This window comes from Cervus elaphus, chromosome 20, assembly GCF_910594005.1.
Source record: "Cervus elaphus chromosome 20, mCerEla1.1, whole genome shotgun sequence".
In the NCBI taxonomy this organism is placed as follows: Eukaryota; Metazoa; Chordata; class Mammalia; order Artiodactyla; family Cervidae; genus Cervus; species Cervus elaphus.
In genome coordinates this window covers 32638428-32645085 of record NC_057834.1, presented here as the reverse complement: position 1 = coordinate 32645085, position 6658 = coordinate 32638428, and the positions used below count along the sequence as shown (strand labels likewise).

General features: G+C 39.1%; 1 long non-coding RNA gene across 1 annotated transcript; it reads right to left on the bottom strand.

Annotated features, from left to right (window-relative positions):
* Positions 1–515: 515 nt before the first annotated feature.
* On the bottom strand, positions 516–4385 carry LOC122678232. The gene is made up of 2 exons (XR_006336042.1): positions 2989–4385; positions 516–1810 (listed from the first exon to the last, which is right to left on the bottom strand). It is a non-coding gene; the product is annotated as an uncharacterized LOC122678232 (long non-coding RNA).
* Between the last annotated feature and the right edge of the window lie 2273 nt (positions 4386–6658).

Here is a 6658-nt window from a genome sequence, read left to right as displayed (position 1 = left end):
AAAAGTAAATCTGTATGGAAATACATAGTGTATTTTTGAATAGTGATTGTGCTATGAGAAAATAAAGGATAACAGAACAGAATAAATGGTGGGGAGGCTGGGAGCAATTTTAAGTAGGAAAATTAAGGAAAGCCTGATCTTTGAGAAGATGAGGTTTTAGTGTAGATATGAATGATGAGAAGAAGGTAGCTAGACAAGGACCTCGGGAAAGAGATCTCCACAAAGAGAGAGTGGTGATTGTAAAGACCCTGAGGTGTATGAGGTTGGCATGTTCAAAGATGCTGTCAATATCTCTGAAGCCCTCCTTCAAATCACTTACCACAGGCTGTAATAACATGTTTATTTTTGTTTACCTCTTTGGATCTATATATATCTATTATCTTTTATTTGTTCATTGTCTTTTATTCCCATGATTCCTGAGGACCAAGGCTATGCTTATCTTGTTAAAGATCCATACTTAGCACCTGGCACACAGTGAGTAGTTCAGTGTTTATTGAATAAATAAATAACAGCTATTTAGTAAAAAATTTTATTTGTAGTCATTGAAATGGTACTTTTTGTCTTCTAATTGTAGAATTATAATTTTTACTATGCTTTTTCAAACTACATATCCTGTCCACTGTAGTAAATAGGCTCTTTTCCTGTGCTCTTCCTCCCTTGAAAATATCTATTCTAAGAAGGTTAATGTTAAAGTTTCTTTTCCCTTTGTCTTCAATTGTTCTGAATTCACCCTGTGATTTGGATTGTTATCAGACCCCAAGAAGGGCTTTCATAGAGATGCTCTCCTTTTCTTGGGTCACTATAAGCATTAATTAAGGTTAGTCTATAGAAACTAATAAAGGGAGAAAGAAAAGTAGAACTTAAGGTGATTATGGGACATTCAGGAGATATCCAATCAACAGAGTCTAGGGAGACAAGTCTGTTTATGGAACAGGAATCATAAGAGAAGCCAAGTTAAGGAGAGGTAAGGAAGAGCCAGGAAGATGGAAAAGAAAACTAGGATGGTGCAACTGAAAGGGGGAAACTTACGGGTGGGGAGGATTCTGTGAGGTCAAATGCTGCAGCGAGCGCCAGGGTACAGAGTAAACACCTCTGTGTCTAGACATTGGCACTTATGACTACAGCTTCAGGACAGTTGTGAGGCTAGATGTGAGGAAGTGAAAGCTTTTACATTTGCCATTCATTCCGGAGCTCTGATAGTAAAAGATCAGTGATTTTGTTCCTCTCCATCTTTCACACAGGGATTATCTATAGCCCATCTCCAGGAAGAGGAAAGTCAGGGGTCATGCTCGCTTCCTCTCTCATTGACAAGTCACTTCTCAACCCATTGTCATCACCTTGAAATTCAGGATGAAATGTCTGTCTAGCGACTCTGGAACAGGGTTCCCTTCTCTCTGTCCCACATCCATCTGCAGCAGTCTTCTCATACACTGGACCCTGAGGGAGAGGTTGGGTGTTTCTTTACTAAAAACTTCAGGTAAACATTCTAAAGCCACATAGGGTCCAAGCGTTGTTTTGAGGGTGAATTGGGGAGTGGGTAAGGAAAATCAGGCATTGTTATCTTGGGTCTGGCTAATTTGCCCCTTTTACCAACAAGATGTGGGGCAAAGCTTCATGGTTTAGTCCAAGAGCTGAAAACTTAAACATTTACCAGGCAGATATAATAAATGAAAGAAATAGGCAAGCCAGGCCAGGGATGAAGTGTAGAGTACAAGTCCCATTTAGAATAGGATTAATACTACTTCCCAATGACACTCAGCACCAGATAATTGTTTCCCTGTAGAAACGTGGTTCCACTGTGGTCAGATATCTGGAAAACATTAAAAAAAAAAAAAAATTCAGGATCTTTAAGTGAATTGTTCTAATTTCTCATGTTACTATTTTGCTTTTGCCTTTCCTTATAAATTTTATTTTCATGTTACTGATTTTTAAAAAAGCACTGTGGGAGCCAAACACCTGTGGATAGAATCCTGGTCTCCAGCTTCCAATTTGTGATTTTTTTTTTTTATTTGTTGCTGCACAGTTTGCAGAATCTTACCTCCCCAACCAGGGATTGAACCTGGGCCCTTGGCAATGATAGCAAAGAGTCCTAACCACTAAAGTGCCAGGGAATTCTTAGTTTGTGATTTCTGGTTTAGAACATAAGAAAGTATGCCAAGAAAATATTTCAGTCCTTCCTTAATTCATACTGGCCACTCCCCACCTCTACAATACTTCATGGTGTCCTGGGCCCCTTTTTCTAAAGCACTCACTGATTGATTCCGAGTTATTTTTCCTCCATCTTTATCTGTTGGCCCCAAGGGAAATAGAAGGATGGGCAATACCCAAAAGATAAGAATGAGGAAAAGACTGTGTAGCTTTTCCAACTCTTTTAGTTTCTCAAATTCACAAGATGGCTATTGGTTTTCTCTTACAGTACCTGAGATACCATGTGAGGTTCTGGAGAATTTTCTATCTTCTTGGAATTTTAAGTCCAGTGGAGATGTATGTCTAGATATATGGACATATCAATCATAAAATTACATAAAAGCTTATAAAATTATAAGCTTTATAAATAATTTGGAAAATACAGGAAGCTGTGAAATCATATAACAGACAGTTGACTTAACTGGGTATGAGGATGAATGAGTCAAAGAAGACTTCTCTGGAGAAATGATGTAGAAGCTAGGTCTGGAAGACTAAATAAGAATTAGCTAACCTGCTGTGTGTGCTGTGTGTGTTTGTGTGTATGTGTGTAGAAGGTATTGCAGAGGGAACTCATTATGTTAAACCACAGAAGCAAGAGAGTTTGGATAATTCTAGGAGCTGAATTAAGACCAGTGTGATTGGGATGCTGTGAAAGAAAGAGTGACAAGGGAGTAGGGGTCTTGGAGGCCATGCCAAAGGTTTGGAACTGCCAGTTGGTGTGACTGGGGTCTGCTTAAAAGGGAAAAGGACTTTTCTTCCTTTTTATTACTTTTCCAGGACAGCCAATCACAATTTTCTTACCTCAATCAAAGCCGTTTAGTGGTGATGCATTTTCCTCCATTTTATTAAAGAACAAGCTTATTTTCTGGACAAAGAAAAAAATCTTTGGTAGAAATTTTGTAGGTATTGCATGTTTTCTTCCCTGATTACAAAATTTATCTTTTGGGAAAGGAGCACGCAGGTCTTCATGGGTTTGCCTACAGAATAGTAGATTAGTTACAGTTGGTTAATTCCTTTTGTCTCCCGCAAGAAAGAAAAAGGTAATTAATTACATGGTGAGTGTTGGGTGGTCTTCAGGCCTAGAGAGAGCTCTGACTGAGAATGTCCCATAGTACTGGTGCCATTTACTCTAATGAGAAACAGTAGCAGAAGGAAAGGCTTGGAGAGGGAAGTCCAGAGATTTTAAATCTAGAGATTTTTTTTTTTACCCCTCCTTTCTGACATCTTAAATTTGATATGTGAATTAGGGGTGGAGTGGAGATTCCAAATAGACAGTCTGTGAGATAAGGCCAGAGGTTAGGGTTAAGATATAAATTTGGGAACCATTAGCTTATAAATTGTATTAAGGCAATTAGAATGACTGATGTGATATAAGAAGAAAATGTAGGTAGAGAAGTAAAAGGGGTCCATGTCTGAGCCTTAGTTCCAGTCCTTACTGGTCCTGCATAGGTGAAGGGCGTTCAGAAGGAGACTGAGAAGCAGCTAATAAGGAAGGAGGAAAGCTAGGGGAATCTGGTGTCATAGATTCCCAAGGAAAAGAGTGTGTCATTGGTAATACATGTGGAGGAAGTTTAAAAGGTTCAAGGAAATATAAGAATCAAGAAGTCTATCTTTTATTACCTGGTCTATACTGAAATGTAAGCTTAGTTTTTCTTATAAGCTCTTTTCTTATTTATCTCTTAGGTATTCACAGACACATTTCTAGTTCTTGTTTTAGTAGTGATTCCCTAGAGCTATCCAGACTTAAGGTGAATTCTGGTAGACTTCCTGCTCTTGATAATTTAGCAGTCCCTCCCATGCCATGATTTCTAATTGTTTTTGCTGTTTTTGGGTATCCTAGATGTTGAAAACACTTCTCTACCTGCCCTGACTTCCACATTATTCTCATTTTTTCCCCTTTGAAAAACCTTGGAAATCTTATTTTTTTCTTGATTTCCTTGAGAAAAAGACACTCTCTACCAAAAGAAATTTCCCCCAAGAGAATTCAACCCTGAGAAAAAGGAGGATTATTTCTCAGATGAGGTAAATGAATGGAATTAGAAAATTTGAGCAGAGACAGGATAGGAAATAATGTGGAAGTGGTATACACAGACAGTGTATCATTTTTCCTTTCTTATTGTGCTGAAGGCCTGTAAGAAGATTATACTAGTTCAAGTGAGAAACCTGTATGCAGGACAGGAAGCAACAGTTAGAATTGGGCATGGAACAATAGACTGGTTCCAAATAGGAAAAGGAGTACGTCAAGGCTGTAGATTGTCACCCTGCTTATTTAACTTCTATGCAGAGTACACCATGAGAAACGCTGGGCTGGAGGAAGCACAGGCTGGAATCAAGATTGCCGGGAGAAATATCAATAACCTCAGATATGCAGATGACACCACCCTTATGGCAGAAAGTGAAGAAGAACTAAAGAGCCTCTTGATGAAAGTGAAAGAGGAGAGTGAAAAAGTTGGCTTAAAGCTCAACATTCAGAAAACTAAGATCACGGCATCCGGTCCCATCACTTCATGGCAAATAGATGGGGAAACAGTGGAAACAGTGGCTGACTTAATTTTTCTGGGCTCCAAAATCACTGCAGATGGTGATTGCAGCCCTGAAATTAAAAGACGTTTACTCCTTGGAAGGAAAGTTATGACCAACCTAGATAGCATATTAAAAAGCAGAGACATTACTTTGCCAACAAAGGTCCATCTAGTCAAGGCTATGGTTTTTTCAGTGGTTATGTATGGATGTGAGCTGCTGCTGCTGCTGCTGCTAAGTCGCTTCAGTCCTGTCCAACTCTGTGCGACCCCATAGATGGCAGCCCACCGGGCTCCCCCGTCCCTGGGATTCTCCAGGCAAGAACACTGGAGTGGGTTGCCATTTCCTTTTCCAATGCATGAAAGTGAAAAGTGAAAGTGAAGTTGCTCAGTCTTGTGAGAGTTGGACTATAAAGAAAGCTGAGCGCCGAAGAACTGATGCTTTTGAACTGTGGTGTTGGAGAAGACTCTTGAGAGACCCTTGGACTGCAAGGAGATCCAACCAGTCCATCCTAAAGGAGATCAGTCCTGGGTGTTCATTGGAGGGGCTGATGTTGAAGCTGAAACTCCAATACTTTGGCCACCTGATGTAGAGAGCTGACTCATTTGAAAAGACTCTGATGCTGGGAAAGATTGAGGGCAGGACAATAAGGGGACAACAGAAGATGAGGTGGTTGGATGGCATCACCGACACAATGGACATGGGTTTGGGTAGACTCCGGGAGTTGGTGATGGACAGGGAGGCCTGGTGTTCTGCGGTTCATGGGGTTGCAAAGAGTCAGACACAACTGAGCAACTGAACTGAACTGACTGAATAATAACAACAGTAAAAATACAACAATAATGATGACTGGCTCTCAATTGATTGAGCTCTTTTATTTGCTAACCATAATGCTAACAGTTTCAGGTGAATTGTTTTACTCAATTCTCACAAAACTCCATTACTTCATAAACTCCATTTTATTTATTTATTAAGAATATTTATTGAACGTTTGCTATGTGCTAGAGATATGGTGATAAACAAAATTGTCATGGTCCCTATTCTTGAAGAGCTTATGGTATAGTAGGAAAAACAGACATGAAACAAATGAAAATAAATATTTAATGACACATAATAAATGACATAGAAGGTGTGATAGAATAATAGGGGGATGTATTTCAGATAAAAGGGCCTGGGAAGGTCTCTCTTGGAATGCGACATAGGTAAACTGACACCTAAAAATAAGGAGGACCCAGACACGCAGAGGAAGGGCCTTGAGGCAGAAGTAAATAGCTCTATTAACATAGATCATTCTTTCCTCTAATAAGGGAGCTAAAAGAAGATCTCAAGCTAAATAAAGATAGTGGAGGAAGAACGATGCTAGTTGAGGGTGGGATGGACCAGACTGTCTAAAGCCATGTATACTCAACTTTTATCCTGAGTGCATTAGGAAGTCTTGAAGGATTTTAAGCAGATTATATGAAGCAGAATCTGAATTATAATCTCTTTGCTTAGTTATCTAAGAGAAAGTCAATAACTAGACTCGTTTTTTTTTTTTTTTAACCCTTTCCCCCAGTAACCGTAAGTTCATTCTTTAAGTCTATGAATCTGTTTCTGCTTTGTAAATAAGTTCATTTGTACCAATTTTTAAAAAGATCTGCATATCACTTAGTATAATAATCTCCAGGTCCACCCATGTTGCTGCAAATGGCATTATTTCGTTCTTTTTGATGGCTGAGTAATATTCCATTGTATAAGTGTACCACACCTTCATTATCTATTCTTCTATTGACGTACACTTAGGTTGCTTCCGTGTCTTGGCTATTGTAAATCATGCTGCAATGAATGTTGGAGTGCATATATTCTTTTGAACTATGTTTTTCTTCAGATATATGCCCAATAGTGGAATTGCTGAATCTCATGGTAGCTCTATTTTTAGTTTTTTAAAGGAAACTGCTTACTCCATTGTGGC